The 26728-nt window shown below is 45.8% G+C and overlaps 1 protein-coding gene and 1 long non-coding RNA gene across 2 annotated transcripts in view; both read left to right on the forward strand.

The window, feature by feature from the left end:
* SUGCT (succinyl-CoA:glutarate-CoA transferase) overlaps positions 1–26728 on the forward strand; it is a 1474461-nt gene that overhangs the window by 428525 nt on the left and 1019208 nt on the right. The window lies entirely within an intron of this gene.
* On the forward strand, positions 11627–15059 carry LOC115084544. The gene is made up of 2 exons (XR_003854592.1): positions 11627–11780; positions 14442–15059. It is a non-coding gene; the product is annotated as an uncharacterized LOC115084544 (long non-coding RNA).

Genomic DNA, 26728 nt, shown 5'->3' on the forward strand with positions numbered 1-26728 from the left:
TCACATTGCTTCCTACCAGTTATACATGACCCAGTATAACAGGGACCTATTTAAAAAGATCCAGGAATTTTCGGAGTCTTTACCCGACCAGCTTCAGGATCAATCCAATGACCTGGATGCATGAGGTCCACGCTGCCTATGACATTTTTGACACTGCTTCCAGAGTGTCTGCAGCGGGGATTAGTGCACGAAGATGGGCCTGGCTGAAGTCCTCTGACTTAAGACCAGAAGTACAGGACCGGTTGGTTGACCTGCCCTGGAGATAATCTCTTCAGGGACAAAATCCAGGAGACCATAGCACAGCTTAAAGACCACCATGAGACGCTATGCCAGCTTTAATCTGTGCCTTCTGATTTCCTGTCCACCTCTAAAAGGACATTCCGAAGAGAATCTAAGCAGCCATCCTTCAAGCCATGGAGATATTAGCCTCCTGCTACTCGAGGTCGCCCCTCCAGACCTTACCAGAAAGGTCAGACCAGACAATCCAGGCCACAAAAAACTCAGCCAGCTCCTCCACCGGGCCCAGCTGCTGGAATTTGGCTCCTTGCTGGAGAGCATAATAAGCCAACCTCCTCTACTATCCGTACCTGTCGGCGGTTGATTGTGCCACTTCACCAACATATGGCACATGATCACTTCAGATCAGTGGGTACTTGCTGCACTGACTCAAGGTTATCACCTCAACTTCCTGACTGTATCGGTGGACTCCCTACCTCGACTGTCATGGGGATCATCCTACCACTCCTCTCTTCTGGAGGAGGTTTCAACTCTCCTCAGGTCCTGGGCAATAGAACCAGTGCCCCTCTCCCAGCAGGGGCAAGGGTTCTATTCCCGGTATTTCCTCATTCCAAAAAAGTCAGGCGGCATTCATCCAATCCTGGACCTGCATGCCTTAAACAAATTTCTACAGAAGGAAAAGTTCAGGATGGTAACCTTGGGCTCTCTACTTCCTCTTCTACAAAGAGGAGATTGGTTTTGCTCTCTAGATCTTCAGGACATGTACACACACATCTCGATCATTCTGTCTCACTGCAAATTCTTTCGGTTTCTAGTCTGCCCTCGGCACTTCCTGTACCGGGTAGTGCCGTTCGGCCTAGCATCTGCACCTCGAGTCTTTACCAAGTGCCTCATAGTGGTCGCGGCCTACCTGAGGTGTCAAGGCGTCCATGTCTACCCGTATTTCAACGATTGGCTGATAAGGGCTCCAACTCAAAAGGACACACTAGCCTACTTATGTCTAACTCTCCATACATTGCTGTCTCTCGGGTTTCTGATCAACTATCCCAAGTCTAGCCTAGTTCAATCTCAAGCCCTATCCTTCATAGGAGCCGACCTGGACACTGCAGGCGAAAGCATTCCTCCCTCAGGATCGAGCTCGTACTCTCATGTCCCTAGCACAATGCTTCCAGGATCGAGATTACATAACAGCTCGTCATTTCCTCATTTTGCTGGGTCACATGACATCCTCTGTACATGTCACTCCAATGGCACGCCTCACCATGAGAGTCATGCAATGGATCTTGAAGTCCCAGTGGGCTCAGGCTTATCATTCAATGTCCTGCATTGTCCACGTTACCAAGCAGCTCCGCCTGTCACTGGCCTGGTGGATGTGGCTCTCCAATTTTCTTCAAGGCCTTCCCTTTCAAATTCCAGAATCTCAAATTATCCTGACAATGGATGCCTTCAGTCTAGGTTGGGGTGCTCATGTGGACAGACTGCAGACTCAGGGAACCTGGTCTCCAGAGGAAGCCAAACATCAGATAAATTTCCTAGAGCTTCGTGCAATCAGATATGCCCTCAGAGTCTTTCAGGATTGCCTCTCAAACAAGGCCATCTTGATTCAGACCGACAACCAGATGCAATGTGGTACATCAACAAGCAAGGGGAACGGGCTCCTAACTTCTGAGTCAGGAAGCTGCACAGATATGGGCGTGGGCTCTTTCCCACTTGATGAACCTCAGAGCGACCTACTTGGGCGTGGACAATGTTCTAGCGGGCAAGTTGAGTCGAACCTTCCATCCGCACGAATGGTCTCTCATCCCCATGGTAGCAGATACAATCTTCCAACGTTGGGGGTATCCACAAATAGACCTTTTTGCGTCCATCCACAGCCGCAAAGTAGAGAACTTCTGCTCGCTCACTCGCAGCCGCTACTCACAGCCGAAGGACGCTTTCACCCTCTCATGGTCCAGCGGTTTCCTCTATGCGTATCCTCCACTTCCACTCATATCAAAGACTCTCGTGAAGTTACAAAGGGACAAAAGGCTTAATGAGTCTGTTAGCCCCTCACTGGCCACACCAAGTCTGGTTCCCAATCCTCTGGGACCTATCAGTTCGCCGGCGCATCCCTCTAGGGGAGGATCCGCTTCTGATAACTCAGAACGTCGGGTGCCTATGCCACCCCAACCTCCAGGCCCTATCCCTGATGGCCTGGATGTTGAAAGGTTAATACTCCCAACCCCTTATCCTTTCAGAGTCGGTATCCCAAGTCCTGACAGCTTCACGAAAGCCTTCCACGAGATGCTCTTATCATTCTAAGAGAAAAAGGTTTACGGTCTGGTGCATGTCCATGTCTATAGACCCCTTCTCTTGTTCCACTGCGAAGTTTCTGGACTATCTCTGGCATCTGTCAGAGTCAGGCCTGGAAACATCCTCTATAAGGGTGCATGTCAGTGTAGTAGCTGCTTTCCATAACAGCGTGGGAGATGTCTCTATTTTGACACAGCTCTTAGTCATAAGCTTCATGAGAGGTTTGCTCCACCTGAAACCTCCATTGCGCCCTCTGGCCCCCGCTTGGGACCTTAACCTCCGCTTGAGCCTCTCCACTCCTGCGATCTCCGCTATCTCACCTGGAAAGTAATTTTTCTTCTCGCTATAACATCCGCTCGCAGAGTTAGTGAGTTACAGCATTAGTAACCTACCTGCCTTACTCTAAAATTCTACATGACAGAGTGGTCCTCCGTACACACCCCAAGTTTTTACCAAAGGTAGTGTCGGAATTCATCTCTATCAAGCCATCATCTTACCTACTTTCTTTCCAAGGCCCCATTCAAACCCAGGAGAACAGGCTCTACATTCCCTGGACTGCAAACATGCCCTAGCCTTTTATCTAGAGTGCACGTCAGCCCACAGGAAGCCCACTCAATTATTTGTTTCTTTTGATAACATCAAATTGGGAAATCCAGTGGGAAAACAGACCCTGATTAGCGGACTGTATCTCCTTTTGCTATCAGCAAGCAGGCACTCCGCTACAAGACCGTGTAAAAGCAAACTGTTAGGGCTGTGGTAACCTCAGTGGCACACCTTCGTTCGGTGCCACTTATTGATATTTGTAAGGCTGCGACCTGGAGCGCTCTCCATACCTTCGCAGCCCATTATTGCTTGGATAAGGCTGGCAGACAAGATTCCATTTTTGGCCAGTCTATTCTACGTAACTTATTCTCAGCTTAACCACCCAACATCCTACCCCTTTCAAGGTTTTCAGGATGCCCTCCTACCCAAATCCACCCCTGTTGTTGTGCCTGTTGCACGTTTTTGGGTACATTTGGTGCATTGCTCGGGCATCCTCAGCTCGCTGCTCACCCATATGTGAGGACTACCATCCTGCTTGTCCTGTGAGAAAGCAGAGTTGCTTACCTGTAACAGGTGTTCTCACAGGACAGCAGGATGGTAGTCCTCACGAAACCCACCCGCCACCCCGCGGAGTTGGGTTCGCTTGCGATTTGTTATTTTATTTTTCGCACATACTTCTTGCTGTACACGAGACTGAAGGGGGACCCCTGCTGGATGCAGGGTCAGTGCATTGCTGGGCATGCTCAGTGTGCCAAGTCAAAGTTCTAGAAACTTTGACAAAAGTGTTCCGTGATTGGGCTCCATCCTGATGATGTCACCCATATGTGAAGACTAACATCCTGCTGTCCTTTGAGAACACCTGTTACAGGTAAGCAACTCTGCTTACCCACAGCAATTTAGAAAATACAAAACTTAAGTCACCAAATGCTTAAAACCAGAAAAGAAAACTTCATCTCTTCGGTATAACACAAATGTCCTAAGCTGCTCAAAATCATAAAAAATATACACCACATTTTGAAAAACTCTTTATTTATAATTTCAGAATAATACAATACAAGCATACCGCTTGAAAAAGAACAAAGGAGCTATGAAACATTAACCCCAGCCTAAAGATAATATAACTACAATTATGTTATACATAACCCCTAAAAAACTCCACAAAAGGAAGCTTAAAGAAGACTCAGGAGGGCCACCAAATAAGAAGAGAAAGAAAAAGAAGAAACCCAAGCCTTAGACCTGTGATAACATTTTTGATTAGCCATACTTTACAATACTGGAGAAGATGTAGGCAAGACAACAGTCTTACTATCCAAAAGAACTTTGAATTTATTAGGGTCAAAGAATATTTATCCAGAATTATCTATAGTAATAGTACATTTTGCAGGGTAATGAAGTGAAAAATGCCCCCCTACCAAACAAACTGCATCTTCACGAAATGATAAAAATTCTTTCCTTCTTGTCTGTCTGTCTACCATATATCAGGAAGAGTCCTAATCTTTTGACCCAAAAATAAAGCTTCCTTATTACAAAAATAGAAACAAAGAATATGGTAGAATATGTTTTTTTTACAGCCTCAGAACCACAAGTAATTATCAAGGTTGCTCTTTCAGATATTATTTCTACTGATTGCTTGAAAAAGCTGGTCAGATTAAGACTAGGAGAGGCAGATACAGTTCCAGGAGGAGGACTCTCTTTCTTAACAGAAGGAATATAATATACATTTGCCTATTAACAAACTCGTTCCCCCCCCAATTAAAGAAGTTGAGGAAAGTTTAATAAACAAAGATTCAGAGAGTGAGACTTGTTCTCAAAGAATTCTAGTTTCCTATTTATAACATTGGTATCTTTAATTACAGCAGCCTGACATTTTTGGGATACAATATCATGAGACCTCAAACCTTTAAGTCTTGAATCTTGAGCTGCCAAAGTCATCTGAGTGGAAGATATTTGTCCCCACATAATCTCCATATTAGAAGATATAATTCCAAACTTGCTATAATCCAAATTGACTATTGCTTGCCAAACATCCTCCAAGCTTATTGTGGCTGGTTTCTGAGGCAAAGAGGATACAGCCAGATCCTGCAAATTAACATCAGTTACCCGAGTGCAACCCACGCCGGCCTCTTGACTCAATGAAGGCACCAAAGAAGGAACACGGTTTCTAGAAACCGGCACCACAGTTGGTGAATGGCATTCAGGGTTCAGAGATAACTCATCCTCTGGCTGGTGTATGTCTGAACCTCCAACTGCAGCAGCAATGAGAGAATCCCCTGAAAAAGTAAATTCCAATGCTTCAGCGATCATCTGTGGTATATTTCTTTGGGAAAGTGGAGGAGGGGCTGACAAAACACGAATCCGTCCTTTCTGCTTATTCATATGAAGAAAAGAGAAAAGAAATTTCAAAAACCAAAAGGCAGAGTCAGCTGCACTAGGAGAACTCCAAATGAATGCTTGAAAAAGAATAACTTCAGAAATATGGCTCAAGGGGTGCACCCCTTTGGTGTGTGGCTTTGGCGCGCCAGCGGCCCACCACCAGACACCACATTTTAAAGGGAAGCCCCAGCGCTGAACAATGAGGTCAGGACCAGTGCGGTAAGGAACCCTCATGGCAACAGATTGTCCAGAAAAGCAGGAACCGGGGAGGCGGATGACAAAGTCCTTAAACAGCTCCCTACCACATCTTTATAAACAATACGGCACTTAGGGTACAAGAGAGACAAAGTAGCCACAGTACTTAACACTTTATCCTTCATAGATAAGAATCTCTTCCTATGAATTTGTGTGGAGCAGGCTCCATGAAGAAACATTCTCACCTGGAGGAAAACAAAATTCTTATCTTTTTGGCAAAAGTATACCCCCAAGAATGTAATCTTTGTCAGATTGAAATGCTTTTTAAGCCACTAAAGTAGCTTTAGCAAGGGCAAATCAAAGGAACTTGCATAAAGTGTAAACATTAATACACCTGACTATCTCAAAACTTGGTAAAGAAGACTAGTATTTAACATCTTTTCCCCATTCTCTTCCTTGATTCACCAATTAAGAATATAGACTGCTCTGCTGATCAGGGGCATAATTTTGTTATTTATATCTTAGGTTTTTAGCCATTGGTATAATTATGTTGTTTTTATTGATTTTCTTGGTTTACTGTTAGATATTTATGGCACATTATATTGTTTTTGTTGGTATTTTAGCTGTACATGATTTTTTAATATCTTGTATCTCACTGCAGGCATGCTTCAGAAGAATTACCTATAAATCTGACATTGACATAAATAAGTAGCCCTTTCAGATATTTTAAGCAGTTCAATTAAATATTGACAATACAAATATGTTGGAGCAATGGAGTTTAAGAAAACAGATCATTCTCAGGTTTTAATGTTTGCCCTGTTGTCTAAATGTTATGGTATTCACTTACGGGCCGATTCAGTAAAGTCCGCGGGAGAGCGGACGAGCGCCCACTCTCCCGGCGCGCACACAGGCCATTCGCCTGTGCGAGCGATTTTGTATTTAAATTAGGTGGTACGGGTTTGACAGCCGATGCTCAATTTTGCCGGCGTTGGTTCTCAAGCCCGCTGACAGCCACGGGCTCAGAAACCGGACGCCAGCAAAATTGAGCATCCGGTTTTCAACCCGACAGCCACTGGCCCATTTAAATTTTTTTTTCTTTTTTTTTTTACCCTTCGAGACCTCCGACTTAATATCGCCATGATATTAAGTCGGAGGGTGCACAGAAAAGCAGTTTTTTCCCGGTGCCGGCAGAAACTAGCGCCTACCTTTGAGTAGGCGCTAATTTCTGAAAGTAAAATGTGCGGCTTGGCTGCACATTTTACTTTCTGTATCGCACGGGCATACCTAATAGGGCCATCAACATGCATTTGCATGTTGAGGGCGCTATTAGGTGCCGCGGGTTGGACGCGCGTTTTCCACCCCTTACTGAATAAGGGGAAAGGGAAAACGCGCGTCCAAGAGCAGGTTAACAGTGCGCTTCGTCGGAGCGCACTGTATTGTATCAGCCTGAAAATAAAAAGTTGAATTGTCCTTTCTTAAAGAATCACAGACCCGTTGTAATCCAATGTTGCTAATCTTTTTATGGAGTCTTTCAGTCTTACCCTGCTCCACCAACTCAGCCTTAATCGCAGAAGATATCTTGCCCTGGAGCTTTTATTGAAACCAAAACAGTATCTTATTCACATGTAATAGCGAACCATAAGGTTTCCATATTCATTTCTTTAGGGGATTCGTCTCTTCAAAATCTCCACCGAGAAACAAGTCAGCTAGGGCACAAACCAAAAAATTGTTATGTTTAGTATTCTTGCCACAAAGTCCAAAGGGACCAGCTCTGGTTCCTGAGATGAACCCTGCACCACTGCCCTGCTCCAGTGATCACAGGGTTTCCCAGACTTCCTTCAGGGTAATATTGGAGCTTATCTTGGTCAAATTCTCAGACAGACCTGCAGCAGCCTCTTGCACTCCCATGAGTGGTGCAGAACCACCACTGAGCTTTTAACAAGTAGCACAGTCAAGGCCTCCCTACCCCCCCCCCCCCTTACAGCAGCTTCTGAAGTCATTATGTCAGGTCTTTGGGGTTTTGCTGGAGGAAGTCCACTTGCTTGGAACAAATCTGGCATCTTCTCCACAAATAATGCTGTCAGAGCACTAGATAAGAGAGTTCCTGTCTTTTCATTTTCTTATTACAGGAGAAGAAAGCTGCAATTAAATGACAGCTAAAGGAAATGATCCTGGACAGTTAAGACAAAGCCTCCATAATAGCAGTGCCATCTTGCTTCCCATTTTGTTCTTTTGTTCTAGTCAAGCCAATGGTCATTTGAACTTCATACCTCCTCTGGCCTTTTATTTCCAGCCTTTTACTTTCTATACAATGAAATGTGTTCTAAGAAAGTTTGAGGAGTTCTCTAATACTTGGCAATTAAGACTGAATGCCCAAAAGTGCACAATCATGCACTTGGGATGCAGCAATCAATGGATGTGGTAGGTGATGAAGAGGCGATATGCACCGACCAGGAGAGGGGACCTTAGTGTGATAGTGTCAGATGATCTCAAGGTAGAGAAACAGGATAACATGGTGGTCAAAGCCATGAAGATACTTGATTGTAAGGAAGAGGCAAACCAGTAGAAGAAAAAAGGTAATTATGCCTCTTTACAGGTTGTCGATGAGGCCTCATCTGGATCACTGTGTTCTGTTTTGGAGGCTGTATCTCAGAAAGGGTTCAGAGAGGCTGGAGAAGGCACAGAGAAGGTGGTATGGGATTTGTACTAAAAACCCTATGAGATGAGACTGAAGGAACTTAATATGTATACCCTGGAAAGAGAGGCGAGATAGGGGAATATAATACAGACATTTAAATACCTGAAACGTATTAATGCACAAGAAGCCAAGCTTTTTCAGTGGAAAGAAAGCTGTAGAACTAGTGGTCATAGTATGAAACTTCAGAGGGGTAGATTCAGGAGCAATGTCAGGACATAGTTTTACATGGAGAGGGTTGTGGATGCCTGGAATGCCCTCCTGGAGGAGGTAGTAATGACAGGGATAGTGGCAGACTTCAAAAAAGCATGGGATAAACACAGTGGATCCCTGGTGGCAAGAGAATGGTAATGAGGGCACTGGGCAACCTTGACTGAGAAATAGTTGCAGCCCAGGGCAACAGTGATATGGCTACATTGTGCTTCCTGTATGGCATGGGGTAACCAGCATAGAGCAAATGTTGCAACCTTAAAAGGAACCCAGTGGGTTTGGGGGTTGTGACCCATGAGATAATTTTATCTACTTTGGGTAAATAAGCATAAAATTGCTACTGGGCAGATTAGATGGGCCTTTTTGGTCGTTATCTGCCATCATTTACTATGTTTCTATGTTATTATGATACACTCCTTGCTTATAGAGGATAATTATTAAAGCACCTACTTGTAATGTAGAATTAACGTAAGCTTTGTGGGGTATTTTGTAACAATGTTCATAGCATAGACAGCAAATACATGCATGAGATACACCAATTTTCAAAGAAAACGTCCGTGCATAAGTCACTTTGAAAATTATTTCACCAAAATTATTCCACCTGCTAATTTGTGCACAGAAAATTTGAGGAAATCTGCACTCATGCTTTTGAAAATCGAAACAGATATCATGTATCCAGATATCATGTCCATCCCCTTCCCCAGCTCCATCCCTGGGAACACATCCACTAAGTCAAGGCAAACGTACATGCATACAGTCCATATGCATATACGTTTACCTGCATATCAGGTGGGCCATTTTATAATTGGCCTTTTCAGTGGGTAAAAGCACTGTTTTACCCATGGACATGCCTTTGAAAATTAACCTCCTAATGTGCTGGAATGTGCTACATTTGTTTCTGTCTTGGAAAAATGTTGTTCAAATGCTTTTAGCACCAAATAGCAAATAAAAGTATTATGTGAAGCAGAAACATTCAGATAAGTAACCCACCTTTTTTCAAATTTTTATTTTTGAAGGAAAAAACATTTTAGACGTGATTTATTTGGATATGATTCAGAGAAACAATAGCTCCTTGTAGTCTAGCAAAATGTACAAAATGGGGCATGCTAGTACTTGCATTCTAGCTATTGTTTATGGATTATAGTTGTGTCATTCTCAAAAAAAAAACCTTCTGAGGTCAGTATACGATCCTAATGAGTGAAGAGCAGTTGCAAAAGTAAAAGAATGATAGCCCTAGGGAAAAAGCTAACGTGAAATGAACGCAGAGAGATTAAAGTGGAAAATCTGGTTGGTTCCCTTCCAATGACTTTCCCAAGGAAAAATATTTGAGTTCATTTAATAATAATGACAGCAATGGTCAGCATGGCACTGTGGTTTCTAACCCATGGAACATGGCTTTCTAGACATTATGTTCTTATTTAAGAATTTGTGTTACTTTTTTAATACAGGAAGAAAAAGTACGACACTTGATAGAACTTCTATATGCCACTGTGCTCCTTAGTGTGGATGGGAAGAAATCTGAAAATAGATTACTCTTCCAACATAAATTATGTACAAAGATGTATTTATTTTACAAATATTGAGCTATTCAAGGGGCAATTTTGTTACATTGCACAGACGTCAGCTGGCTTGCGCATAGGGCACACCAGTTTTCAAAGCAGCCTTATATGCATAGGTTCTCTTTGAAAATTATCTTAGAAAAGCTACCACGCACAATTTAACCTGCTATTCAGTCCACTTTGTTTTGCTGAGTGAATTTACATGCATACATTTTAAAATAAAAAAGGTATGCGTGTATGTTCCAACCCCGTCCCCACTCCACCGTTTGGAATGCCTTTCTGCTGGGCAGCTCATACCTCGTGAGCTGTTTACAGTGTTCTCCATGTATTATCCTCACATGTATTATCTTTACAATGTGCTCCTGTCGACTTTTCCCTCTTCCGCCCCCGGTTGAGGAACTGTCGTTCCCTGTAAATAGTTACCCAGTTTCCATATGTTCATGTTTTTCTCTTGTATGCATCGTTTACTGTTCTATGTAATGGCACTGCCAAAAAGTTCTATGTAATGACACTGCCAAAAAGTTTTAAGTTATCTGTAAACCGACACGATGTGCAAACGGTTGTCGGTATATAAAAACCTATAAATAAATAAATAAAATACAGTATGTATGTGCATCATTTTATGGACGTATCATCCCTCAAAGGGACAGTGTTATCTACATAGGGGCGGATTTTCAGAGCCCTGCTCGCGTAAATCCGCCCAAAACCGGGCGGATTTACGCGAGCAGGGCCCTGCGCGCCGGTGAGCCTATTTTACATAGGCTCACCGGCGTGTCGGGGGCGGGGCCGGATCGCGCGGCGTTTCGGGGGCGTGCCGGCAGCGTTTTGGGGGCGGGTACGGGGGCGTGGCTATGGGCCGGGGCGGTCCGGGGGCGTGGCCGCGCCCTCCGTACCCGCCCCCAGGTCGCGGCCCGGTGCGCAGAATCCCGCTCGCGCGCGGGGATTTACTTCTCCCTCCGGGAGGCGTAAATCCCCGGAGGAAGGTAAGGGGGGGGTTTAGACAGGGCCGGGCGGGTGGGTTAGGTAGAGGAAGGGAGGGGAAGGTGAGGGGAGGGCGTTAGGGGATTCCCTCCAAGGCCGCTCCGATTTCGGAGCGGCCTTGGAGGGAACGGGGGTAGGCAGCGCGGCTTGGCGCGCGCAGGCTATACGAAATCGATAGCCTTGCGCGCGCCGATCCAGGATTTTAGCCGATACGCGCGACTACGCGCGTATCTACTAAAATCCAGCGTACTTTTGTTTGCGCCTGGAGCGCAAACAAAAGTAGGCTGTTCGCGCTCGTTTTAAAATCTACCCCATATTGTGCTCATTATTATATTAGCAATGTGTAACTTTTAAAACTACCTGTGTGAATGGTTGCTAGGTAGAGAACAAAATGGCTAGTGGGTAGGCAGCACTGCCAAGGAAACCAAACTTGTGGAGATTACTTAATATCTTTAGTCCAACTTCTAGTAAGTGCACATTTTCCAGAAGCAAAACCTCTGGCAGCAGATCACCAGGAAGAGATGGATGGATAGAAGAAAGATGTGTAAGATCTGTGGAACAAAGCAAAGCAGAAACATGTTGCCAATTTCTATGAACTTCCGTCAGCTCAGGAAAGCATGTCCTGGTCACTGTGGATGAGATGGCGGTGCACGGGGTTGGTAGCCTGTACAACTCAGGAATCATAAGGACTTAAAGTAAGTACTGTGTTTAAACTCTTATGTAGTAAGTGGTGGCTGGTGGGTCAAAAAGATGGGGGTATATCAAGTACTATTCCTCCTTCATTTATTCTCTTCCCTCTCCTTCCCTGGACTCTTCCACCTCCCCTCCATTATTCCCTACCATCATCCTCTTCCATATACTTTTTGCATCTCTGGTTTTGTTATTTTTGTTAGTATAGTTGCACCACTGTGTCAAGATACTAGTCACCATCATGTGTAATATTTCTAGAAAAAAAATGTATTTATTTATTTATTTGTTTGTTAAATTTTATATACCGATATTCTGGTCCAGTCATACCGGTTAACAAGTACAATAAATAAATACATTAAATATTAAATCAATATACATACAATTTAAAACTACTACTTACAAAAGATAAATGATAAAAATCAGTACATAAAAGAGGTAAAAATCAGAATAAACATATTCAAAACCAAAAGGCCTCTCATTGCTCTTCGATCTGGGAAAATACAAAAACCATGCTCATTCACCGAACGCCTGTTTGAATAGTCTGGTTTTCAGGTTCTTCTTAAAGGTTTGGAAATTCACCTCTAATCTTAACTCACTTGGAAGTGAATTCCACAAAATCGGTCCAGCCAAGGACAAGGCTTTGTCTCTTACTTAATTCAAATGAGCCAATTTGGGAGACGGAACAGTAAGAAGTCCTTTATTAGCTGACCGCAGATTTCGATGTGGGGTATGTATATGGAGCGATGCATTTAATCATTCCATTTTCTCGTTGTGAATCAACTTGTGGATCAAACATAAAACTTTATACTGGATTCTGAATGATACTGGCAGCCAGTGCAGATTCATCAGTATGGGCATAATATAAAATAAAATGTAGTATGTAAGGGAAATAAAGGCTGCATGGCTTATGAAGTCTGCTGTATTTTATTTGTTAGGTTAGGCCACAAAGCAAGTTGACCTCTGGCCTTCCCTTCACCTTTTCTCAAGCAGCTATCACAAGGACATATTTCATACAGTTACTCATTAGTCTCTGTCTTCTTCATTGGGCTTCATGCCTTCACCCCTCTCTTTTTTTTCTGTTGTGACCCCTGAGTCTGGTACCTTGGAACTTCTTATCAGGACCTTTTGTTCTCTTCTTTGCTATTTACATAGAAAAGACTCTTTTACCTGTGAATTATTAGAACATATCTATCATATTTCTTGTTTCTTTCCTCTCCTTAAGTGTATCTACACAATTTAGTCCTAGCATGTGTAACCCCTTTTGTGGAAGTAGTAACTTCTTTTAGGGCACTCAACTCATTTATATCTTTGGGGCTTCTTTGGCTTGCACTCATCCCATCCTGAGCTCTGTATCCCAGAGGGGGATACTTTTTTACGAGGGGAAACTTTCGTCTATGGCCCAGATAGTGGTAAGAAAATCCTGTGTGTGTTGGTAGCTGTGCCAACCCCGGGAGGGAGTGGCCGTAACAAAACAGTCAGGACCAGGCACTGGGTGGTAAATAATAATTGATTGGTTAAAGTCAACTTAAAGTCCATCTTTAAAGAAGTGTTGCAGTTACAGTTGAATGTATTACAATTAGAGTGTCTCATCTTGGGTATGTGTCTTTGTCTTCAGCAGACTGGTCGAGCTTCCCATTGTGGTGCAAAATGTGCACTAAAAGTTCTCTCAGCGGCTTTCCTGGGATTCATATGTCAGGGGTCCCCTTCTAATATAGAAAAACCTCAGTTTCCAGTTCAAATCCGAATACCCAGCCCTGGCTCCTGGTCCCATGTCGAAGGAGATCCAGATGGGGGGGGGGGGGGGGGTCTCTATATTCTTATTTTTTTCCTTTAGTTGTTTCTGAAAGGATGAGCCCTTAGGTTGAAGAATCTGTGGTTCAGCAACCTACTATACAAGCCTGGCTCCCAAGGAGGAAGGGTGGCTTAAAACCTCGCCACAAGAAAAAAAGAGAATTCTTTCTTTAGACAAAAATCTTCCCAGGGTGGGGTTCTACTGTCACAGGTGCTTGCCACATTCATAGGGTGAATGGGCTCACTGGTCTTCAGCTCCTGCACTCTGATTCCATTCAGAGAGGATGACCACCTTCAAAGGGGCAGGGTTAAACACAGACCCTTCCAAAAATAGGATTCTTCTAGCCTTCAAGCGCCTCACACAGCCAAGCCTATCCCAGGTACTTGCCTCAATCAGCGAGTGAATGGGCTCGCTGGTCTTCAGTCCTGGAGTGGGAGTCCCGCAGGGGTTTAATTTATTTATTTAAAATGTTTTTATTCCACTTATAACTATAAATCGTTTACATAAAAGAGGTCCTTATTGTAACTAAGCTTCCAGAGACCCTCAGGCAAGGTATGCACAGAGGAGACTCCTCTCAAAAAGCAAAAACTTGATGAGCCAGGGAGGGAAAAACATACATCTTTAGTGCTCTGTGTCTGTGCTGAGTTGATTCTAGCCATGCCTTAAATCACAAAATGGCTGGTTATAAAGCAAGGAGCAACCAATCCCCGCTCTCTTAGGTGGGAGGAGGGCTAGGGGGATGGAAAGCTCAAGAGTGTATGCTATCTAAGATGGAACTGAGGGGTCCAGCCACACATGTGAGAAATAGCATTGCCTAAGTCATTAGAGCAGTTATTCACATGAAACTTTGTATTCGTCCTTTTTCTATTTTCAGGGGGAGGAAGCTTTCATGAAGGATGTAGGTCCAAGGCTTTCACACGAGAGTCAGAGGAAAGAACTGTAGGAGGATGTCAGAGTCAGTCTCCTGTTCAAGTGAACAGAAACAGCTTCGTGGAGACTGACACTGAGGAAGATCCCTTACAAGATATATCCACAGAGGAGTTGGTGTCACTGAAGAACCCCAGGTAGCCTTAATCTGGCTGCACTCCTGACTACCGATGCTGCAGAATTACAGGAGGAAACATGGACTGTGGGCAGAGGCTGGGGAACTTCACGGAGAATCCAGGCAGTGGATAACTATGTATATGTGGTGGTGGGGAACAGATGATTCTGCGAATGAAGACTTATTGAGTGAGTTAAAATAGCTGTATCAAACACAGGCAGAGCAGGCTGTACAAGCTATGTGCGCAGCAGATGTTCTGGGAACCAATACCCAACTGAGAGCTATAATTGCTACCCAGACACCAGTCCAAATGTCAGCTTCCTTGCAGCCAACTCTTCAATCAGCTATGTAGTTGGTATCCTACATGATTGACCTTGGCTGTCACTTTAGGAGTGCCCTTGAAGGCAACATGGGCTAGAACAAGCCTCACTGCAAAAAAAAAAAAAAAAAGTGCCAAGGTGGAAGGAAGAGAATAAGCACAGCTGGAGGTGATGGGCCTGCAATGAGATTCTGAAAAACATTTCAGGTTATATATGCAAGACTAATGTGCTTTGATGAATAAATATTACACACTATCAGTTAAAAAGTGTTGCAGAATCAATTTATTGCTAGGGTAGATAACAGCATTTTCTGTTGCTGTGTGTGCTCCAAATCATCTTCAGTTTCAGAAACATTATTGTTGTTCTCCTCAGGCACAGATAGTCCGCATTGTTTCTCCATATTATGCCAAATACAATATGCAAGAAAAATCGTAGACGCTTTTGTAGGATTATACAGTTATGTGCCACCAGCCTTATCAAGCTATCTAAACGGGATTTTAAGATGCCAAAAAATGTTTTAGTGGCTAATGTGGGGAAAACATGAGCTTTATTATAGCATAGTGCTCCAGAAGTTTGAGAAATTGGAGTCATTGGCCAGGTGTTCATGAGATAGCTACAATCACCTGTCGGGGACAAAACAAATAAGTGCTTAGGAGGGAAAGAATGATCTTTCACATGAGGAGGAAAATTAAGACAGTTAAGTGAGAGTAATAAGAATATATAGTATTGTGTGGATATAGAGTTTGAATTTTCACAGGATTTTTGCACATAAAACTTTAGGGATATGCATTCGTTTAAATGAATATGCAAAACACGATGAATAAGGCTGATTTGTTTCATTTGGGGGGCCCCCGAATGAAACAAACTTTATTTGTTGCATTCAGTTTAAGTGAATGCATCAGGCCTGAGGCCAGGATCTCACCTAGGGCATAGGCCAAGGCCAGGGCCAGTGCAAGGGTAATGGGCGCCCTAGGCGACCCTTGTGCTGCCGCCCCCCCCCGGTCGCACCCCTCCTACCTGTTTCGGCGCCGACTGTGTGCTTCTCAGGGCGCCGAGCCATAGGGGGCGCCAAAGAGCAGCCATGTGGTGCTGCAAGTGGGGCCTATTCCGCTCGCGGCAAAGAGAAATAGTGCACGCAGTTTCTATTTCCCGCTCTCAGCAAAGAGAAATAGAGACTGTGTGCACTATTTCTCTTTGCCGTGAGCGGGATAGGCCCCGCTTGCGGCACCACGTGGCTGCTCTTTGGCGCCCCCTACAGCTCAGCGCCCTAGGCGACTGCCGAACTTCGCCTAATGGATGCGCCAGCCCTGGCCAAGGCCCAAGGCAGGGGCCACAGCCTACACATGATTGTGATGCCGGCACCTCAGCCTAGGCCTAGACTTAGGTCTGAAGCTGGAGCTTCACCTAGAGCATAAGCCGAGGCCCAAAGCAGGGCCTACGGTCTAGGCCCGAGCATGACGCTGGGCCCTCGGCTTAAGCCCAGGCCAATGCCAGGCCCACAGCAGAGCACCCCCCCACAAACAAATTTACCTGATCCTTTGGGTATCCACGGAACCTGGATCCAGGCCTGATGCTGAGGCCTGTCCTGAAGGCCAGGTCCTGATGCCTTGGCCTCAATCTTGGCTAGAGCCCGAACCTAGACCGGACACGCAACCCTGTTAATATACATATAAGTTTAGATGCTCCATAGAGCAGGTCTAAGCCATATAGACTTATCCGGCTAAGTGCGTATATATATGCGTAAATTCAGTGGCTTCGCTATTCTGCTGAATGTACATCATAACTTAGCCAGATACATTCTAATTGGCTAAGTTACTTACATGGCCAACTTTGAATATCTACCTCTTAGTAATTGCTTTAATAATTAAAGACAGATGTACTTTTTTAGTTTCTAAACTGGCATGAGAGATCAAAAGTTTGCATGTTATAAAATCGGGCGTAGATTTAAAAATCTGGCCCTTGATGAATAGATTAACATCCAATAATTAATAACTCATATTAAAATTTTTAAAATGTTGCCACTGACCAATACAATATTTCAAAACGGCAAATAACATCCAATAATTAAAACAATGGTAAAAAATATTACCAAGCTCTCCATGCCTGGGAACTTTCGATTTCCAGTCACCCTGAAATTGTTATGGATTAGTGGGAGAAAGGGAGGGTGCATGCTTCATTCTCTCTCATATACACAAACTCTCTGACAAACACACATACACACATTCATTCTGTCTCACACACATGTTCACTGTCATGCACACTCTCTTTCCCTCCCTCACACACAGGCTCTCTTACACTCACTGGCAGGCTCTTTCTCCCTCTCTCTTTCTCACACACACACACACACACACACACACACACACACACACACACACACACACACACACACACACACACACACACACAAGCTCTTTCACACTTACCGGCTCTTTCTTTCCTTCCCTCACACACACAAAAGCTCTCTACTACTCACTGGCTCTCTCTCTCCCTCTGTAACAAATACCGGCTGTCTCACACTCACTGGGTCTCTCTCTCCCTCCCTCACAAACACTGGCTCTGTCACTCTCTATTTCTCCCTCCCTCACACCCAGGCTCACTTACACTCACTGGCTCTCTTCCTCATATGCATGGTTTCCCACACTCACTGGCTCTATCTCTTCCTTACACACACACACACACATACACACACACTCTCTCTCTCTCACAAACACACACAGGCTCCCATACATTCAATCGCTGTCTCTCTTTCGCTTGCACACACACAGAGGCTTTCTCACACTCTAGGCCTCTGCTTCAACATGCTGACAGCCTTGCTGGGCCTTTACTCATTGCTCTGCAGGTGGGAGGGGAAGTGCCGGCGACCTCACCAGGCACCTTTCCTTTCTTCTCCTTTCCTCTCACAAGCCCAGAAACTAGCACCATCTCTCCTTCCCCTCCCCTTCCTTTCCCCCTCCAATCCCAGCACCATCTTCCCTTCCCCTTCCGGCATCATCAATTTTTTTCCTACCAGCAGTTCACCCCCATCAGCAGTGCAGCAGCACTCCTGGGCCTTTCTCCCCCGTTGGCACTGGGCAGTTCCGGGCCTCCTGTCCATAGCAGTGGTGCAGCAGCTCTATCAAACCTCCTCTTCCTCCTATCCGACTGTAGGCAGTTCTGGGCCTCCCTCTTCTGTTGGTGGTGGGCAATCCCGGGCCTCCTTCCTCTGTCCACAATGGTGGGGCAACAGCAGCACCCCCAGGCCTCCTTCCTCTAAGTTCTAGGCCTCCTTCCTCTGTCCATGGGGATGCAGCAGCAGTACTCCTAGCCCTCCTTTCTTCATTGGTGACAGTGGTGGCAGTAGTCTGGGTAGCAGCTTCTCCCTCTTCCTTTGTTTACATGCATCTCCTGACTCTGCGCCTGCACCTTGTGTCATGTGCCAGCTTGGGAGGGGAGAGAAGGAGAATACCATGCCTAGGAGTAATCTTGCTAGCACTGAGGTTAAGAAGCTCTGGCTAGGTTAGGAAATGTGGGCGCCACTGCCAACATAGCTGCTGCACTGGACTGGAGGGTTAAAATCTGGACAATGTCCAGACATTTGAGCCCTCTGTCTGGCTTCTGGATGCTGCCTTTAGATTCAGTACTGTTCAGAGAAAATCCATACAGTTGGCAACCTATCAGTAGTAGGAACAGTAGCTGGAGGGAGGGAGATGAGTAGCAGGCACTGAGGGTACAAAGTGATCAAGCTCTGTCCCCTTGACAACACCCTTGCATGGTAGGCCAACACATCTGAACTGGTTGTTGGGGTTTTAAGACATTATGCCAAAAATATCATGTCTTCCCTACTCTTGTTATAGGTCCTTTAAAGGTGCTAACAATGTCAGGCATGCTTTCATGGGGAGTGTGTGTATGTGTGTGATGGGGAATTCTGCTTCCAGAAGGTTTCCCATCCAGTATTCCCATAACCCCAATTCAATGCTGCCTCCGCTGCAACCTTTTTCCTGATGTGCCACTTTATCTGCTGTACATTGCAGGCAATGAAAGCATTTTCAGAACTCATGGGCCAGCTATTTTGATCTTGTGCATCATGAAATTAGCATGAGATACCCATGGGTTTTGACAATGCCTACAGTGCTGGCAATGTACAGCAGTTGGAATGGCATGCCAGGGAGAATGTATTCATGTGCTACCATGTGGTATGCATCTTGATTTTGACAGCCCCTCATCTACAGTGGCCTGGATGTGAGCCCTTGGACTGTGGATTGGTTGACAAGGCCTAGTAAGTGAACCTACTAGGCCCACACTGTCAACAGGTGGACTTGCTCTTACTAGGATTGGAGCTGGAGCTTCACCTATACCAGCCCCATTCCCTGCAGCTTGAGCCCTTGGGTTCCAGGGGCAGTAGGGCTGACGAAGCCAAGTCTCAGGCAGTGGTCAGAGCCCAAGGCTGGGGCAGGCAGCGAGCAATCAGTATCAGGGTCCAGGCCAAGGTTAGGAAAGGCAGCAAGAAAGCAGGTCACAGTCCAAGCTTGGGTGAGGGCGGACCAGTCAGATCCATAGCAGAGGTCAGAACCAGGAATCTGGCAGAGACAGATAGACAAGACAAGGCACAGGGGACCAAGACACAGACAGGGTGGACAGGCAATGCAACAGAGAGGCAGAGCAAGGCAAGGAGACAATGAGGCAAATCAGGAAGGTAACAAGGAGGCAAGGCAAGGCAAAAGGCATAGAGACAAGTAGCAATATGCACTGCAGTGCAGGAAGAGCTGTTGCTGAGGCATCAGCTGAAACGTGGCTAAGGTTTAAATCCCCAGCTGATGCTGATGTCATCTCCCTGTGCAGAGCTTCTGTTCCTGCCGTGGGGCCTATATCCGTTGTTTGATGACATGGTGGGAGCAGGGAAGGAAGACGGTGCCATGCTTGCCATGGTAGCAGCTCGCAGCGTCCCAGGGTGAGTGCAGCCAGTCACAATCTTACAATACCCCCCTTCTAAACCACCTCCACAGGGTTCTTGGCTTAGGCTTCTTGGGAAAGTGTTGATGGAATTCCTTAGTGAGTCAGGGCTTGAACTTTGGAAACGAGCTCTCAAGCATGTTCTTCAGGACCAAACCCCTTCCAAGAGATAAGGTAGTGGAGTCAGTTCTAGATTCGTTTTGAATCAAGGATCTCCTGAACTTCATACTTTGTGTCCACCTCTGAAGCTACCTTCATTGGTTTGGAAGGAGATCATGAGGGCTACAACAAGAAGAGGTTTGAGGTGTGATGAATGGAAAATTTTGTGAATCTTAAAAGTAGGTGGCAGTTTTAACTGATAAGCCACTGGACAAATGATTGGGAATGGCTCTACAATACTGAGTGAGAATTTGTTAGAAAGATTATTGAGCAGTAGGTTGCGGGCACTCAGCCATACCAACGCTCCAGGTTTGAGGTGAGGTGCCAGCTGGTGCCTTTTGTCTACTGGTTTCTTGTATTTCTCAATGGCTGAGGTAAGGAGTTGGCAGACGTTTTACCTCAGCTCCTTAAGAGCTTGGCTCATGATGTCAGCTGCAGGGCATGGAACTGTTACTAGTATAGGGAATGGTACCCATGGATGCCTGCCATATAACGGGGTGGCCAACCTATCAATCACCAAGAGCTAAGAAACTAGATTGCCCAGTAGTAAAGAGCCTCACATTTTCAAGAGATTGGGGGTGGAATGGTTTGAGCCTTGAGGACCAGGGGAGGGGAGGGGGGGAGGAGATAGTGGAGGAGGAAGGGGATAGTTACAAACTTCCCCCTCATCTCCACCAGTATCTCTCTCTCAGTACCCCACCAGTCTTTCTTTCTATCATTTCCTTCACCCTGTTATAACCAATCTCAATCCTCCCACCCTGACCCCTTCAGTCCCACTCTCAATTCTATCCTGCCCCCATTACACTCTCTGTCCCTTCTCCAACATGGTTGTTATGGCAGAATTCTGCCCAGGGGAGGAGAGATGCCCAATCACCCTGCCACTTGTTTATGTAGGTCCTTGGGAATCCCTTAAGGATTTCATTGGTTCTCTCCATCTGTCCATAACTTTGTAGGTGGTATGCAGAGAAGTCCAAAGAAATTAAAAACTTTTTGCACAGGCTTTTCCAGAACCAAGCTGTGAATTGCATGCCTCTGTCTGAGAGAATGTATTCAGGTAAACCATGGAGTCTGAAGATATGCTTAAAAAAGAGACAGGCTGGTTCTGGTGCAACAGAAGTCCAGGGAGTAGTATAAAATGAGCCATCTTAGAGAACTGGTCCACCACATTCCAAATTGAAGTGCCGCCATTAGAGAGAAGTAGGTCAGTGATGAAGTCTATGGTCACATGGGACCATGATTTCTTGGTGGCTGTCAATGGCTGGAACAGCCCCCCCCCCCCCCCCCCAGGGTGAATGTGAGAGCTCTTGTTAATTGCACAATTGGGTCAGATCTCCATGTAGCATCAGACATCCTGTCTCATTTGATGCCACCAATAGTGATGGAAGATAAGTTCCATGGTTTTGGCTACTCCAGGATGACTTGCCAAGCAGGAATTGTGGGCTCACTTGAGTACCTTCACCTGGAGGCATTGGGAACCACTGTCTTCCCCGGTGGTATGGGAACTACTGTGGCTAAAACGATACTTGCAGAATTGATGATGTGCTGAGGCAGTGCTGTCAAGTCCTCTGTCTCAAAGGAACACAAAAGGGCATCAACCCTTTTGTCTGCCGGTTGGAATCAGAGCTCAAAGTTGAAACAGTTAAAGATTAGAGACCGTCGAGCCTAGCGAGGGTTTAACCGCTGGGCTTGCTGGAGGTACTGCAGGTTTATGATTGGTGAAGGTTGTAACTGGATGTCTAGCTCCCTCCCGCACATTGCGTCACTCCTCAACCACAATTTCACCACTAGGAGTTTTCTGTCTCCAATGGTATAATTTCTTTCTGCGAGCATGACTTATTTTTAGAAACGAAGTAAGGCATGAGAGTTCCTTTATCATCGTGCTATGTGAGGAACAGAAGACTTGGATAGCATTTTTGGATCAGTGTCCTTTTTAGTTAGAATGGTGAGAGGAGCGGCCAGTGATGAATATCCATGCATGAACTGCTGGTAGTAATTGGAAAAGCCAAGAAATCTTTGCAAGGCCTTGAGCCACACTGGCTGAGGCATTCTTAAATGGTCTTCTCTTTCTCTGGGTCCACAAAGGGAGATAATATAGCCCAGGAAAGATAGCTCATCCTTTTTGAAAGTACATTTTTCAAGTTTGGCTTATAAATGAGTCTCTTGGAGCCTGCTCAGCATTTGTTTCACATACTCAGTGTTGAGCCTGGGAGCTTGAAAAAATGAGGATTTTATCCATATATACTAAGAAATGAGAATAGAGGAAGTCTCTGAAGATCTCGCTGACCATGTGTTGGAAGATGAAGGGGTGTTGCAAAGGCCACATGGCATGACCAGGTAGTCCTAATGCCTGTCGTGGTTGTTGAATACTGTCTTCCACTCATCCCCCTCCCATATCTAGATGAGGTTGTAAGCTCCCCTGAGATCTAGTTTCATAAAGATTTGTACCCCATGCAGGTGGTCAAAAAGTTCAGTAATTAGTCAGTGGATTTCTGTACTTGCGGGTTATAGCATTGAGGCCCCTTTAGTCAATGCATGGTCTGAGGGAGCTATCCTTCTTGCCAACAAAGAAGAATCCTGCCCCTGCAAGTTAAAACACCACTCCAAGTTTTCCTGGATGTAACTGGAAATGGCGGAGGTTTCAGGAGCACACAATGGTTAGAACCTGCCCCTAAGGGACATCTTTACCGGGAGCAGATCGATTGGGCAGTTGTAAGACCTGTGGAATTGCAGTGTCTCAGCATGTTTTTTACTAAAAACATAAGCAAATGCTGTATACTGAGAAGGAAGGTCCAGGAGGTCTGAGATCTGAGTCCGAGCTGGAGGCACCGATGGTGTTGGGTTTGTGCCTGCTTTCACTCTCGCTCCACCCTCTCTACCTGTGTGGCGACTCCCTCCGTACCTGATGGACGGCTTGATGCCGCAGTGTCTCCATGCCACTTCTCCCCAGTATCCCCGGGCCGGCTCGACACTGCGGATCCGGCATGTTCCTGATGACGTAGGGCATGCGCGCAATCTCCGAAGTATGTACCAGCAAGGGCGCGAACCTCAGGGGTGTCCCCCTGTATTGACGTCATCCGCTTCCAACATAAAAGGTCTTTACTTTTGCTAACAGATCGAGTTAGCAAGGACTCCGATTGGACTAGCTTCGGCTGTCCAAGACTACTTTTCACCCAAAGGATTGTTTGTGGGATTTCCTTCGGACTCGCTTCACTCTTGCAGCTTTGCCTCTCCGGATCTACCAGGGGTACCCGCTCCTCGGGGGCCTCATTCTCTTTCTCTATTTCAGATTACCGGTACTCGCTCCTCGAGGGCCCATGCTCCTAAACCCTCTGAAGACTATTGCCTGGAAGCGATCACAAGAGACGGACATTGTGAGTTATTATTTCAGACTACAGATAGGAACTGGTACTCTCTCCTCGAGGGCCTATGTTCCTGAATACTCTGACTATTCTCCTTGTCCAGAAGCTATTGCATGTACAGACATTTGTGAGTTACTATTTCAGAAGGTATATAGGAACTGGCACTCGCTCCTCGAGGTCCTATGTTCCTGAACACTTTGAAGATTCTTTATTGACTAGAAGCTATTCCAGATACAGATTATTATGAGTGGTCACCGCTCTCTCAGAGCTTTCCCTGGAACCAGGTACTCGCTCCTCGATGGCCTAACCCTTTCCAGCTACTGAGCTATCTCAAGACCTTATGTGAGTTATCATCTAGTACTGGCTATGTATAACTGCATACCCTGTCTATTCTCTATCTACAGTCTCTTTGCAGCTCAGCAACCTTGAAACCGCAGTTCCAGTATCTGAGGGACTTCAGCCCTGCCGAGCATACTAGCTCACTACTGCCACCTCTGGTGGTTATACTACCTATCTAATAAAAGAACTATCTGTGTCTGTCTTCATACTCCAGCCTAGTCAGTGGTCCCTTTCGGGACTCCCTCCTGGGGGCGCTGTCATCTGCCATTGGCCCAAGGATTCACCTATCAACTCTCTGTCCAGCTGAGCACCATCTCTAGTACTCCGCTGGTACAGATTGCCAACTCTGCAGTCTACATCATAACATATTGCCATTCCTTAGCAGACTCATAGGAGGCAGTTCACTACAGATTGCTACTCCTCCCCTTTGGGGAGGGGATTCCATCAGACTGCTTTTCTCATCTGCTAGCTCCTCCCATCCGCATAGCAGATCCCAACAGATTGCTAACCCGCTAGCAGATCCCACAACAGATGGAGTGACCAGGAAGAGACATCGAGGCTGGCAAGAGGGCCCACAGTAGGCAATCTGCAGAGCCTGCCAATCTATTGATGTATTATGGAGCATCAGCCAAGACAAGCCAAGGATAAATGGGGTTGACAGCCTTGGATAGAACACAGGATATACTTTCCTTGTGTAAGAATCCAGTTTGAAGCATGTTTGGTAACATGACCAAGGACAGCTGGGCAGGGAGGGGTTCGCCATAAACAGAGGATATGGTAAACGGCTAATCCAGAGTCTAAGAAGACCTCAATATACACTTTGGTATCATGGGAGGTGAGGCAAACTGGCACGAGCATCTGAGGAGAGGATGAGGGCTGGTCTATGGTTGCCTTTTCAACCAATCCTAGGCTCAGAAGTTTCCTGCCTTCTCAGGACAATGGCTATTGGCGTTCCCCTGATCTACACAATAGAGGCAGAGGTTGATCCATCGATGCCTCTGCTTTTCTTCCTTGGTGAGGGGGACGTAGACAATGCGTTTGTGGAAAGGGCCAGAGATTGCTGTAACTAGGGTGTCAGCCTGAAGTGACGATGAGAGGCTTCCCTCTCTCGGGTTCACTCTTGAATGTGAAGGTCCACTCGTATGAAGTCCTCTGAAGCAGACAGCAGGCCCCGGCCCACTAACTCATCTTTGATGTGCTCTGCCAGACCTTTCCAAAAGATCGCAGTGAGATTATCTTCGCCCCAACAGAGTTCTGAGGCCAGTGTGCGAAATTGGATAGCGTAGTTGCCCATGGTGTGGGTGTCCTGTCTGATATGGAGTAGTTCCGTAGCCATGGATGAGGCCTGACCAGGCTCATTAAATATCTGTTCAAACTGTTGGAGGAAATTGTCCAAATCTCCACCAGGGGGTCGTTCTGTTCCCAAAAGGGTGATGCCCAGGCTAGGGCAAGCCCTGCCAGGAGAGACAGCATGAAGGCAACTTTAGCTTAGTCCAAGGGAAAGCTGGCAGCCTGTAGCTCAAAGTGCATTTTGTACTGAATGATAAAACCTTGGCAGGCCCTAGGATCTCCGTCATACCTGGGCGGTGATGGAACGTGCAGCATAGGTCCCAGCTGTTGGCAAGCAGTGGTTGGAGTTCCAGTGCAGGTGTGTGGACCTGCATCGATTCCATTCGGGCCTCCAGGTCTTGGTGAATGCCAGTCACATTGATGAGAGAGAGAGATAACCCTGAGATAGCCTGAGCTGGGGACAAATCTACCGTGCCCATGGCCTCAGCAAACTGTCACAGATGAGAACCCTTTGGCTGTAGCATGGTTGACGCAGCCTAGCAGGTGAACCTATTAGGCCAAACCAACAAGAGGTGATCTTGCTCTTACTATAACTGGACCTGGAGCTTCACCTATACCAGCCTTGTTCTGCGCAGGGATTCCAGGGACCGGCAGAGCATAGGTGAAATTCCTGTGTGAAGTGGTCTGATGAAGTCAAGTCTCGGGCAGAGGTCAGGACTGGCAATGAGCAACGGTATCCAGATCCAGGCCAATGTTGGCTTAGGCAGAGAGGAATCAGTATCAGGATCCAGGCTAAGGTTAGGGCAGGCAGTGAGAAGGCAGGACAAGGTCCAAGATGAGGTCAGGGCATGCTGCAGTCCAGAAGAGTAGTCAGTATCCAGAACCAGGAATCAGGCAGAGATGAACAGAAAGACAAGACAAGGCACAGGGGACCAAGACACAGGTAGGATGGATAGGCAAGAAAACAGAGAGGCAGGGCAAGGCAAGACAAGGCAAAAGGCATAGAGACGAGTAGCAACATGCACTGCGATTCAGGAAGACCTGTTACTGAGGCATTGGCTGAAGTGTGGCTGGAGTTTAAATCCTCAGCTGATGCTGACATCATCTCCCTTTGCAGAGATTCTGTTCCCTCTGTAAAGTCTATATCAGCTGTTTGATGATGTGTGCATGTGTGTACCTAAGACGACATGTGGGAACAGGGAAGGAAGGTGTCAGCAATGTCTCTTGCTGCGGTAGCAGCTTGAAGCATCCCAAAGTGAATGAGGCTGGTTGTGGGGCTGTCCCACAACTGGCCAAACATTACATACAGCATTGTGTAAGTTACTAGCTTTCTATAGAAAAATTGGGATTGCATGGTTACCCTCCCCTCACAATTTTACTATTTCTTTTTTTATCTTCATATAATGTATGTGAAAAGACAAAATGTCAGTGTGATTATGTAGATTGTTACTTCATTGAAAGACAGCTTATTTCCAAGAACGAGCTATGACAGAGTCATTTACAACTCCTGGAGTCCTGTTCCCTTTTGGCATTATTGTGATAATTGGAAAATAAAAATTATTTTTAAAGTAGACAACTTTCTTTCTGGACATACTCATACTTGTCACGAATATACCGACAACACTCACTCTTCTTATCAGTCTCATAACCGTCATGCAATTTCTCAACTCATCTCTCTGTCTTAGGGCTATTTTTTGTGGGATGACCTCATCTTACTTCAAAT

Source organism: Rhinatrema bivittatum, chromosome 2, assembly GCF_901001135.1.
Source record: "Rhinatrema bivittatum chromosome 2, aRhiBiv1.1, whole genome shotgun sequence".
NCBI lineage: Eukaryota > Metazoa > Chordata > Amphibia > Gymnophiona > Rhinatrematidae > Rhinatrema > Rhinatrema bivittatum.